At 44.3% G+C, this 12,505-nt stretch overlaps 1 protein-coding gene across 3 annotated transcripts in view; it reads right to left on the bottom strand.

The window, feature by feature from the left end:
* LOC146613402 (zinc finger protein 521-like) overlaps positions 1-12,505 on the bottom strand; it is an 88,496-nt gene that overhangs the window by 60,833 nt on the left and 15,158 nt on the right. The window lies entirely within an intron of this gene.

Below are 12,505 nucleotides of genomic sequence, written 5' to 3'. Positions count from 1 at the left end.
AGAGAAAACGAAAGACAGAGGGAGAAATCAAATTTGCAAGAACATAACAAAAAGCTGTATCTCTGACAAAAGAGAACACACAAGGGTATTTGTCTAGCTGTCTGCACCAGCAGGATCCTCTGAAAGTTTATTAAACTAGAACCCTTCAAGAGAAGGCAGAGAGTAGTAAACTATACTACTGGGGAGGAAAAGAGAAAGGGAGAGGGAACGAGAGTAAGAGAGGAGGGGGGTGAAAAATGAAGAAAAAAAAAGCTAGCTTTTCAGCCTCTGTCTCTCAGAAATTCTTTTATTTCAGCCATGCATTAAGTAACCTCCCCACTGAGTTCTGCTCCCCTTCCTGGTGTGGATAAAGCCGTCCCTCGGGGGAGCCGCTGGTAATTTCCAGCTTCGCCAGAAACTCAGGTATTAGAAAAGACCGCTTGGGGACCTGCCACAATATACCTTCACAATTTCATACGCTCTGAAAAAGAGGGAGCCCCTCCCTCGCAGCCTACCCCCACCCTCCCAGTAAACCCCCTCGAGGGTCCCCAGTTCAAATTTCTGAAGTGCAGACAACGGGTGTATGTGTGGGGGAGGAGAGCGTGGTGGTGGGGGGCCCGTGGGACAGAGCACCAGCAATAGAAAATCCACTGCATAGAGGAGAAAAAAGCATTTCCTCTCTGGTCTGGCAGGAGTGCCTTTTTTCCTCTGGCTCCCACCAGAGGCTTTTTACAAAACATGTGTTGCTGACATGTTGACAGATTGCTCAGTGAAGTGTTAGGCGCATGCACACGGCTGGCCATTTAGGGGGACATGGCTTCCTACCCAACATCCTCTACCTGAGGCACCATGTTTTATACATCATCCCCCAAAGAAAAAAGGAAACAATAAAAGGTAAGGGAGTTGCTTCCTTTGTGAGCATAGCAGAATATCATAGAGCAGAGAGAGACTGCGTATAATGCTGCCTTAGCTGAACTGCGGTGATGGGGAGGAGCAAAGGAAATGAGAAAAAGGGAGGGAAATGGTTTCAGGCAGGAAAGACAGAGATAAAGCATAGAGGTGGGAAAAAAAGCTCAAGGATGGATGCATGGTATGCTTATGTGCAGCAGGTGAGCTTGTCAAACCAATAAAAAGCCCACAAGACTCCGTCTTTGTCTTCCTGCACTGAAGCTACCAATAGCAGGCAGGAGGATGAAATCTGATCAAAGGCCAGCTTCCAGATCCAACTTCTGCTCCTATCAGGGTATCGACAGCACACGTCTTAATCGCCCTGCGGCTCCAAAAGTGCTGCCGTGGCAACAGGATGGAAATGGGGATCATAATGTATTCATGGTGCTGGCGACCTGGGGGCTGCGGAGCACGCTCTCTGGGGACTGCACTTTACCCAGAGCCAGACGTGTCTGGGCAAAATCACTCTACACAAGACAGCAGCAGAATACTGAAGAGCCATGACAGGATGGAGAAAAGGAGGAAAGAATGCAAGAAAGAGAGGAAGAGAAAGTGACAAAGGAAGAGAAAGACGGAGATGAAGGAGCACAGAAAGTGGTAGAAATAGGAAATGATAATAGAAATCAAAGAAGAAGAAGGGCTGAGGCATTAGAGGTAAACAACACATGCTGAGTGGTGTCAGAGATTACTGTAAAGGAAAGGATGCTCCATTACTATTGTATAAAACTGAAACTTCAGAACACAAAAGACAAAAAGATCTAAGGCTTGAGGACGGGGGGGGGGGGGGGGGGGGGGGGGGGGGGGGGAGGCTGTGATTGGTGGGAAGGGGCTTGCTGGGATGAGTGGCTCTACCTTGAGAAGCCTGATGCTGCTTGACCAGGTGGGTGGTTGGCTGGGAAATAAATTGCAGAGGAAATTGGTCTAGATTATCAGGGCCACAAAGAGACATGGCCCTTTGGCCATGGGTAAGGCTGGATAAATGGGTGGATGAGTAAATGAACGGAGGGCTAGAAAGCAGGAAGATTGATGGCTGAGCAGATGGATGGTTCAGGTGAACTGAGAATCCAGTTACCCGCCATCCACCCTCCCCATCACTGACCACCCCGCCCTCTCCTGAAAAATAACTGCTTACATTAGATTACATTCTGTGTTTTTTTTTTAACTAGCTGAATGTAATGCACTCTCCGACTATTTCTATCTTAATGATCTTCCCTCCTCTTCACATACGTGCACACACGAAGCCATACACATTCACAAGCCACACAATACACACGTGCGAGAAAAACACACACCTGCACAAACAAACAAACAAACACAAAGCTATACCCTGACCTGCTTTTCCTCAACAGGAGGGCAGCTACAACAGGCACCATGCCAGGTAAACATCCTCAAGCCTTGTGCACTCACTGCAGAGGGTAAAGCTCAATGCTGGAAACATACTCCAAAATACAAGAAATAGTCAATTATGTTTAGGACTGGAAAGACTTTCTTAGAATATATATATTCCTCTTACAGGCCCTCCTGCTGTATTAAAAACACAAACCACACACACACACACAACCTTTGCTGCATTTTATATCAAGGCTCATTCTGTAACAGAAAGTCATAAGACGTCCCCCTAGAGGTGATGATTCAAATGCATTAAGTCTCCCAAAATGAGAGAATTCACCTGCAGACTGTGGCGTGTCCTTCTGCACTAACTATCCTCCACACGTAGTACACCCTCAGGCATTCAACCTAGGGCCACAGTCAACTCCCCTGTCTCTCTTTCCTCCTTCCCTTTAGCTGACAGGTTCTTCGACTGCTAAGCTCCAACGCGGACTTCTGTGTTTGTGATGACTGTGCAGGGCAATCAAGGGAGTGAAATAAAGCACGCAAAAAAAGGAATGATGAAGGGTGTGAGGGGGGATACGGGCAAAGAAGAGGTAGAGACAAACAAGGACATCAACAACGTGTTCACACAGAGAGATGACCCCTGGCCATCCCGAGGCATCTGGTTTATCTGGCTGTCTGGGTAAGCCACGCACACACCTAATGACTCCAGACCGGTCTGCGTCCCATAGGTTTTATCCCGGATTACGGATGGGGAATGACAATGGGCTGGTAAACTACTGTGCCGCACGTCTAAGAGCTCATATCAGACAAGGAGCTCTCCATGATGAAAAGACTAGGCTGAGTTTGAAACAAGGTTCAAAGTTACTGGAAACTTGCAGCAGAAGTTTCTGAATTACATTCACAACATGATTAATGTATCCTTTCAAAAACATGTACAATATAGGTTTAAGACGCCTGCATTTTTATTGCCGCTCTATTGCTAATTGGTATGCATCATAAATAGTATAGCACTTCCCAAACTGAAGGTCAGCTACACCTATAACTCTAAATTGTGCATAATCTTGGCAGCCAACATGGAGACGAAGTTTGGACTCTAACCTCCCAATCCCCCCCCACCCCTACCCTCATGCTACATGGCACTGCTGAACAGACCTCAATCTACTTCAGCGGTGGAGATTAGTAATCATCTAGGGTCTTCATATTGATGGCCAGGCTCAGCTTGTTTGCATATTTACTGGCCTCAGAGCCCAGTCGCCTGAGGTGAGAAGCAAATTACATTTCTGCTTACCCCCACGCACACAACTCTCTCGCACTCTTTCGATTTCTATCCCTCGTTTTCTCCTCTTTTTTTCCCAACCTTGTTTCTCTTAACATGCTGATCAGTCATCTTGCGGTAAGCATCCTTGCCTGCCCTGGTTGCATCTGAATAGCAGTCTCATTTGGCTAACATCATCACAGCGTAATCTTGTTGGAGAGAGCAATCAGTTTACTTTGGAATTAGGTATTCCGTTGGCGGGCCCAGAGAGAGGGAAGGCTCATAGGGTTTAAAGGATGCAAACGAAAGCATGCTCTCCAGAATACAGTCTTGAGCCTGATTGGGTGATAACAACCCACACAGGCTCCATGTGAGAGTAATGAATGGCCAATGGGAGGCCTGAATAATAATGCAATTGGATTAAAATCCAATCATAAGATGGTTTTGTCTGTTGACTTTGTTTGTGGGGTATGTTCTACAAACCAAGTTCATGATGAGAAAGATGCATCATGCTTTGACTGGGGGCACATAATGTCCTAATATAAAGATTACCACTCTGTTTACTACGGCCTGATCTCTCTTGGTTGTCAGTCAGTCTTGCAGGATTTTGTTGATGTGATTTCACTGTACACATATTGCATTTATAATGAGCCTGATAACACGGTGGAGTGACAGCACCAGTAGATGTTCTTTGCCGTCTTAAATCAGTGGCTTATTTAGAGAATGGCTGCCACAGGTGGTGAGTTACTATTTAATCAGGGATTTTAATGTCTCGGTTTATCGCGGAGACATGTTCCAAGCTGGCAGCCTTTCGCAGAATCCTACCCACTCCTTGGGAGGTCCTCTCTAAGGAGAGGCTCTCTGATCAAATCGATTGACTCTTCCAGCAGATTGATCAGCCAGGCAGGTTGGAGGTGGAATAGATCAGATAACCTTTACATTCTCAGTCCCCCCCCCACCCAATCTGTCCACTGCTCTTAACATTAGAAGGACGTCTCTGTGCTACCTGACAGCATGTCTTTACTGTTGAACCATTACATTCTGTTATAGCACATGGTGCTTTCACTGCCAAAGCATAGTCCAGCTGGTGGCCTTGGAGACCTTAAATGACACCCATCGTGCCCATAAAATAACATTTATGAACCTACCTTCCAGTCTGAAAATGGCAATTAGTGCTAAGGAACAAATGTGCTACTTTACACGATATTTGAGAATCCCTGTCCTTGCGGGTGGTTCAACTTCCCATATCCTGAAGTGTAGGAGTGGCTGTTCCACAGAGCCACATAGCAGCCCCCACCCAAACACTGCCCCCTGGCCAACAAAAACAACCCCTGGGAAGGGTAGAGGAGAGGGGGAAATGTTGAGTTGGTGATAGTGTAGCCCCAAAGCTCCTAAACCACAGTGGCTAGCAGGATGCCGTCACAGCTGGCTCCGTTCCTTCCTGTGGGCCCGCTCCACAGAGCTCAGCCTGCAGGGAGACATAAACCTGTCGGACTGGTCACTCTTTCCACCACCCTCCGACTCCCTCCTTCCTTTCCTCCCATTACTGGTGAGTTTGGCAAAAGCCATGTAAGGAAAAAGCCCTATGGGGATCAATGTGCAGTACATTTCCACACAGACATGAGCAAAATCCTAAGACTTTTTTTTTTTTCATTGGGGGAAATTGCAGAAGACGATTCAAAAGCCTGTTTCATTTAGGTGTGCATTGGGGTGAGTGAGGTATACACTGATTGGTGCACCCAGGTCACATCCTCATAACCTGGGGGTGATTATTATTATAGGGAGACATGCCACTGAACAAACGCTATTTGGCATATTTCACATACTAATACAAAAGGATAACTGATAACTGTTATAGTGCCATCTGATTCAAGGTCAATAGATTACTGCAAACTAAAGAAAATGTAATAAATGCATTACTAATGCTCTATAATTTAAAGGAGCATGAAGAAGACAAAACTTTGAACACCTGATTGAAAGATGCAGGTGAGCGAGAGAAAGAGAAATGGGGAAAACTAAGCATTTTACAAAGCATGTGTTTAAAAATGAAACCCTGGATGTCCGTAAAGTAAAAAAAAAAAAAACATTTTTGCCTTTTCTTTGTGTCTAGTTATGTTTCTCTGTATCTGCTTCATCATTATTCTGGTGAGTAGTCCCACGTTTGAAAGGGAAAAAAAGAAAATCATTTGAATTCTGGGGACCCAGAGGAGAATGAGCAAACCCAGAGGTAAGATCCAAGCTCGCTCTCCGTGCCCTTCCGTTGGCTGCCTACCTGGTAAACATCTCCACAAGCTCCTTGCTTTCAAAACACGTCAACCGGTGCCTATGTACTTTAGACTGGCCGGCCAAGCAGGAATTGAGACTTTATTTGTTTTTTACTTTTTCCCGTCTCTCTTCCGAGCCATCGCACATAACCTGTCTGGCATTAATGATGTTGTTAATAAAATACGGCAGGTCTGTGGGTGGATTTGCCTGGCAGGCCTGGTGCCTGTCTTTCTCAGAGATAAGCCCACTGCTGGCCTTATCTACCTCCCACAGCCCCACCCAGCAGTGCCGAGCACTGGACACACAACCCGTCAACTCATCATTGGCTAATTACCACCTCTGACTGCCTTACAAAGAAGGCCTGGACTCACATTGCTGCTAAGATTGGCTCTTCCCTACCTTCACTGTCTTTTCTCTACTTCTTTATTATTTTTTCTGACTTTATTCAATCTAAATATTCAGTTTTTTATCTCCTTCTCTTCATACATTTCACATATCCCTCCTAGCGAGGTTACTCCTGCCTCCTCAGCCACCAGTTAAGCACAGAGTCTACGGCAGCATTTTTCAGCTGTCACTTGGAACAGGGAATAATGCGACGGCTTCATTGTGGGTGGTCAGGTAAATCCTCTGTGCACCTTCCACATATGCATCTTGAAAAGTACAAATGTTTATTTTACAGTCTCTTAGTAAGGGCTTAAGCCATTTGTGAGCTGGAGTCAGTTCAATCTCATAGTTTCAGCAGAACAGCCGAAGTCACTTGTGTTACAGAGAGAGAGAGCGGTTTCTTTTATTCAATTGTTTTCCACTTCCACAAGCGTGTGCCAAGGGGGAGGAAAGCGCCGGCTTAACACGCTCTGCAATTCAACACGGCCAGACGCAGTCCTATTAAGATTTAATGTGCCATTCTTCTGCTTGTGCCGCTGAAAAAGACTTGCAGGCTGAGGAAGAGAGTGAACAAAGAGCAGGCAGAGCCAGGGCCAGGGAGAGATACTGAGTGTGAGAGAAACCGAAACAACCGCTTCTTGGACTGGTCATTGTCTCAGAACTGAAGACAGTAGTTTCAAAGGACCGCTACACAGCAAAAAGGGGAAATAAGAACACTGTTGTTGGTATAGGTTTTCGCTCAGGTGCTTGTAGCTTGTAGTTCTGGGTGAGTGCAGGAGATTATCTCTGTTTTGTCCACATGTCATCTCGGCTTTTGTGGCTACCTACTTAAGAAAGAGGTCAACTGGATGAAGTCCCGGCATGTGTTTAGCCTCCTGGGCGATGAATTATGTGTCGTCTAAAATGCAAAGTGCAGGCACGCAGGTGCTGAGAGGGAGCGTGTGTGCTCGTGCTTGTTAATAAGTGTTTGTGTGTGCACGGATGACTGATTGAACAAGCGAAAACGTGAGAGACACAGAGTGTTAGATAGATGGGGGATGCGGATACGAGAAAAGCAAAGAGTTGCAGTGCTAGCCATTGTTGTTTATGCCTTAAACCCACAAAGCCGAGCAAAAAAACACACAAAAAAACCCTGCAAGTTCCTCTATTCTTATTTTGATGGTTTTTCTGCAGAAAATGCAGCCCTCGTCTGACAAAGACCAATAAATACTTTATACAGTGCATAATATGTGCCGTGTGGAGCACAGGGGAAAGAGAAAGAGGGCGTCCTCACGAGGGCATATGCTTTGAATTCCTAATGACATTCCTGTTAACGTTGCTGGCACTGTTGCACAAAGAGGAAATGCACGGGGACTCTATACCACGGAGTCAACATCTACTTTAATATCTTTTCTACCTCTTTCCCTCCATACCTATTTTTCTTTTCTCTCAGACGCTCACGTAGAACATGCCCCCCACACAAACACATACACAGGAAAGACTCAAGCCCAATTGTAAGAGCTCACTCTAGCATGAGGTCTCTTTTCAGTGGCTGCGTTGTGCCAGAAGTAGCTATTCTCCCCTGACCGCCTCTCCTCCTTTCAAAGCCTTGTAATCAGTGTGCTGCTCTTTGTACCAGGATGTCGCAAGACACCCCGGCAAAAACACAGCAGAATTTCTGATGAACGGCGGTGGCTCAGAGTTCGGCTAATCAGGTCTTGTCATGTCGCTTTTCTTCTTATGTGAGCCCTTTTGAAGCGAATAAAGTCTTTGCAGTTTGGCACATTCTTCTTGGCAGCTACAAAGCAGCTGTTGGATCAATACACAAAGTTAGTAGAAAAAAAACAGTACAACCAATAGGAGCCTGTTGGAAACAGTTAGTATAAAGCACGGACTGCCAGGAGTCTGTTCATAGTTGAGGGTATTACTGAATGTTTCCATGCTGCTGACCCAAAGGCTTGATGTAAATGAATTCAAACACTTCAAGCAAACATGTTGTGGTTGGGAATAGAAGGGGGGGACATTGATCAGCAGGTTTAAAAAAGAAATGGTACCCATTGCAAACAGAGAAAGAGTTTCTATCATATTAGCATGTTCTGCATTGTGAGGAAATGTTATTGTTTTTCAGTGAGTATTAGTGTTTCATTTGTATTTTTCTCATAAATCTGAAATGTGTTTTATTGAAGCTGAGTGCATTTTGCAGTGTCTACAGGGATGAGGAAAAGGGGAAATCTACATAATATAAATCCATATATGGCCCAGTTATCTCTCTCTTTCTCTGTTGCACCCACTCTGATTGATTCCTTTATCTGAGGGAAGCAGAAGACATGCTCTGTTTGCTCGCACAGTGGCCGGCAGGAAAGCAGAGAAAGACACTTATTAAAAAGGTCATCTCACAGAGGGTTAAAATAGCAGGGCACAGATCTCTCTGGGGGGAGCAGACATGCCCCTCCTCTAGTGAAGGACACAAGAAAAGGTGTTGCTCAAGGGAGCTGGACCCATAATGAAAGAACGGCCACTAGGCTGCCAGCCCATGTGTGCACTAGGCTATTCAAATACCTTCAGAGACGCGGAATTGAAGAATTGACCGAGTAAGGCTGTGTGAAAATGCAATCTTTTGAATTAAACTCTGAGCTAGAGGTGTTATTTTTATTTACAGTGTGGGCTAGTAAACACAAGCTGAAATGAGATGAGAAGCAAGGTATTTCTTTGGCGAGTAGGCCTGAAGGCATGTTTCCTTGCCTACCACTGCAATCTCATACCTGGCATATGAACATCTCTTGTGCCAACTGAGAACAAAAGTCAAACTACACACACACTGTTTCTCTTTCTCCATTAAGGATAGGTAACAATATAAGTGTGCGCAGACAATGCAGCGTGATAGTGAGACAAAGCATTTGTGAAGTGTTTTTGGAAAGTCCTATGGAATAGCTATGCCTCCAGCCTCCTGTCTCTTCCCCAGGGTAGCCTAAAGCCATGTCGGCAGGATGCTGATCCCCACACGGAAACCTGATCCGCAGCCATTCTGGAGCCGAGGGGTGGGGTAGGGGGGGGGTCTCCCCCCTCAGAGCCTCTCTACTTCTGCCCCAGAGTTAGAGGGGTGCTCTGGGGGAACATTCTTCTAGCCCTGCCCCAGCCAGCCTCCACTCTCAACTCTCTAGAGGAGCATTCTTCCAGCCCTGCCCTAGCCTTCACTGGGATCTCCTGGGGAGCATTCCTGAAGCCCTGCCCCAGCCCAAGACGGGCTCCCTGGGGACACATTCCTGCAGCACTCTCTCTCCCTCTCTTTCACTCTCCACATCTCCCTTCTTCTCCCTTGCTCTCTTTCTCAGGCGCTCGCCTTCCTCTGCAGTCCAGCATTAGTGCGATCAATAGCACCGATCGCATCGGGGACACGAGGCAATCCATACCCATGTGCTCCCTTAGCGCACTGCAGTGGCCACAGCTTAAGTGCATGGGAAGGTGTTATACCTCTGCCAGATGGGGAGAGACAATGGCCGCCATTGATCGCAGTGACATGTAACATCTTTTTCTTTCTCTCTGTCCATCGGGTGTGGTCGACACACAGTTAGAATCTGTTTAGACTTTATTTCACTTGCCTTATCCGACTGCTTTTATAATATGTATTTTTTAAGCTTACTGACTGTATATGGGCTGTCTGTCTTAGGAAACTCACTGTATATGTTTTGATGGGAGGGGAAAAAATGCAGAGTTGTGTCAGCATGCAAATCTTCATACATGGATTGGTTCCAGTCAAGCTTTTGCAATTTGTTAACCAAAAATAAAATATTTGAAATCGTAAAAATGGAGAGTTTAGCAGGTGCTGGTGGTTGATTAGAAAACGGCTCTAATAAAGGATCCATCTGTGAGTAGAGACTTGATGTAAGGCAGATTAATTGGTCATGGATGTCTACATAATTCCACATAGGAAATCTCATATCCCATATTCCAGAGAATGCACAAACACATACTCACAGACATACACACACACATTCAAAGTACTTAGTATGCCATCTAGAAGTTTCTTTTCTCCCACTGTGTTTGAATACTAATAGAGTGTTTCTGCACAATCACAATACCCTAATGGCAATTAGAATCTTTTGTTTGGCTTCCACAGGGGCTCTTATCCAAACTGTCTTTTTTTTTTCATCATTGAGCAATTAAGAGTTATTTGTCCATAAGATTGACATTTTTAAAAGACAGGCTTAATTATAGAAAAAAAATATGGCTGAGTCAGTCATGACCACATACTGAAAATGCTGCTGAACATTAAAGACCTGTCCCTGAATCAGAAACACAACTTTATAACATTATTGTTTTCTCAGTGTTGTGCAACAGTATAAGTATAGGAAGAACTTTAATTAAATAAAATCCTTTGTGGGTTTTTTTTCCTTTTCTTTCTGCATTCCTCAAATTGTCCCCAAACAAAGACTGTCCACACATCTGCAATGACTTGATTGAATTGGGTGTCAGATTGAAGAAAAAAAAGAGTGACAGGAGACTCTGCACTTTCTTTCCCTTAGACCAGTCATTTTTTTTGTTGGATGACAGTAATGCAGAAGTGAAGAGTGCAGTCAGTTTTCAAACCTTTAGCTGATTGAGTGTCGCTTCTTCTGAATTTAAACACATAGCAGGGCATAAAATCAATTGTGCAATGCACATGTATGCGTTTCTGCTCAAATTAACACAGACAGGAGGGTAACAGAAGGCATTTTTACATATTGAGTACACAAAAACACGAGACTTGAGGCTGTCTCACAGTTAATGGAAAATCTTTGTAAAACTCATGGGATATCTAACCTATAATTTGTGGTTTGCTGACGGTTGCAAAATATGAAATCAAACTGTGCTTGAATGTAAACAGAAAAGAGACTATTGCTGGGCATACACAAAAGTGCTAGCTGAAACATTCTAAGAGGGGGCATAACACACGTAAATACTGTTTCTACCAGCTGGGGAAGATTCCTTACAGTCAGAGAGGCGCATGACCCCGACAACTGTGTCTGTCAGCTAGTCAGTAATAACATCCTGCTGCTGAGTGACCCAACAAAAAAAAGTTGTGTTAAAAAAAAACAACAACCTAAGGTTACAATATGATGTTTATACGACACTTTCTTTCTTTCAAAGTTTCACAATAAAAGCCTTGTTAGGAAGGGTTTCTGTGCACTGAGGTGCTCCAAGACTTTAAATTTGAAATGGATAAAGTAAGCTGTGACATTGAACTTAGAGCACATAACCACAAGGCTTAAAGGACTACCTCTAATGGAGCGCAACAGTGATGTTCTAGAAGCAGGGGTTTTGATTATGAGCCATGGTGTTGTAATGTAGACTTACCAAGAGCTACAACACTGTGAAACAACAGTATGTGTTCTTGTAGGAACCACAGGTCTGCATGAAACCCATCTTATTTGCAATGTCACGGAAAAGAACTACCCTACAAAACTGAAAACAGCGACATCTCTAATTGGTTGAGGTTGTTGTTTCCTGCAAATGCTTACTTACCAGCTTACTTTTTATGTTGCTAGTGCAGTTGAGTTTTTTTTTCTGTCTTATGTTTTATATACATTCATTTATATATATACATTATACATACATTCATTTTCTTTTTAAAATTCAATGTGCTATCTATTCCACTTCAATTATCGAGTGTATCTTTAAGCCATAAACTTTCTTGCTTGCAATTTCTCCTCTTGTGTCCATTTACCATCCCTGGGGCATCAATAAAAGAGTCGATTACTGGGTTCAGTGAGAAATATTAAACATATTAAAGAGAAAAATCCTCATGATAACACATGCAATGACTGTCATTAAAGAATTATGACTGGCATTTTTACACACCATGCACTACATGACTTTAATGGACTTTGAGCCCAAATGAAACAGGCTAGTCATCATACTTAAAGACTGAATGCAACTCAATCGTAAACATCTCTGGGCTTTTCTGTTGAATGACAAACAATAGCGTCTGTACTACATCTGAAACAGAAATAGGACATTTTAGTTCACTTTATTTTTGACAGTAGAAAGAGACGAGACATGTGCCCAAACACTATGAAATGAGTATCAGATGGTGTTTCTCAATACGGGCCTGTCAGGGCATGTAAAGGAGGACAGCAAGTCCAGGAGAAGCACATGGAAACCTTCAGTTCACATCATTAGTTCTGTCTGCCACCTTGTCAGGGTATTTATAGTCCTATTCATCCATCAACAGGTCAATGACACAGTCTGCCAATGGCATCCTTTTCTTTCAATCCCACAAGGTATTACTACTGCAGCTAGCTCGCACTGGGAGCAGCTGAGGGACTTTCCTGGAGCAAAGATCCATCTCCAGTTGGTGGTCTGGTTACTGTGGGACCTACT

The sequence above is a fragment of the Diplotaxodon limnothrissa genome, linkage group LG18 (assembly GCF_057381915.1).
Source record: "Diplotaxodon limnothrissa isolate DT_005_m linkage group LG18, D_limnothrissa_male_GT1.1, whole genome shotgun sequence".
Classification (NCBI taxonomy): domain Eukaryota; kingdom Metazoa; phylum Chordata; class Actinopteri; order Cichliformes; family Cichlidae; genus Diplotaxodon; species Diplotaxodon limnothrissa.
Note: the sequence above shows the minus strand (reverse complement) of the source record. Positions and strands in the feature narration are given on the sequence as shown.